Here is a 1265-nt window from a genome sequence, read left to right on the forward strand (position 1 = left end):
AGACCTATGAAATGTCAATGGAGACATCGTGAATTTGACCCCAACACTTTTTCTCGATATACCAATGGTCAAACAAGATCGGCATTCTTAAAATTAAAAAGAATAGAGTTATAATATAAGAATAACATACCTTTTAAATAAAAGAATCCTCGCCCAGACCAAGCAACAAGAGGTACTGTCACGTAGGACCTCCGCTTGTAAAATGACGGTTGTTGAACCACGCAGCGAGATTTAAATCTTAATCCCTGATTTCAGCTCACTAGTCGGCTATAAAACAAAAGGATTGAGTTCGAGGGTTAACATTTTCTAGTTCTATACTGATTATAATTCAGTCTTCATTAAAACTACTCGCTAAAACTTTTCGACAGTTAACTTAAAAGAGACTTTTAAAAAAAGAGGGGGTGGGGCTCTTATAATCTTGTGTATGTCCTGGGTTTCGTTTCCCAAATTTGTCGAAACGTTGCAGAGGGTATACATGCATACGTGTATCTTAATTAAAGGGAATCCCTATTCTATGGTCACTATTAGGCTAATGAATTCCGTTGTCAAGGCTAAATTTCCCTCAGATATAATATAGATATCTGAATATCTGATTAAAACCCTGATAACTTAATTAAGATTAAACATGATAAGAGCCTTGTAGTAAACAATGTTTCATTCAGATAATTTCACAATAGTAGAACAAAATTATCAATGAATGTACCCCGTGGTAGAAAGAGACCCGTTGTCGAATTTAGAGTCGTTAAGTAGATTCAAGCCCAGTTATTACACCGAGAATCGCTGTTAGGGACTTGAGAGTAAGAACAGCTTCAACTTAAGTCAGCTCAAAGGAAATCTTGTGAGTTTTACATCCGCCATTTGAAAGTCAAGTAACGCCCTGAAAGTGTATTGTTACTCTGTGAAGAGTCACTTTGAATAGAAGTTCTTGGGTCTCTGGGATGCTGAAATGTCAAAACCGTTCAGCAACGTATCCAAAACTGGCCAACACTGTACCCAGTCTCTGGAATGTAGAACTAACAGTAACAGGGGTCGATCTTTACAGAATAGCTATCAGAGGCTATCACATATGAGGTAATAAGTTCAGACCTAGCTAGCAACGGACCTAAATCAATGCGGTTATCGATAATAAAGTTTCCGAATTGAAGAGGATAACGTCCTTCGAGCTATCTTATCTTGAGCTTGTTAGATAACTTATCTAGATAACGGTTGTTCTTATAGTCTTCAAACAACTCTTATTAACAACTATGTTGATGTAAAATTGTAAG

This window comes from Lottia gigantea, assembly GCF_000327385.1.
Source record: "Lottia gigantea unplaced genomic scaffold LOTGIsca_115, whole genome shotgun sequence".
Lineage (NCBI taxonomy): Eukaryota > Metazoa > Mollusca > Gastropoda > Lottiidae > Lottia > Lottia gigantea.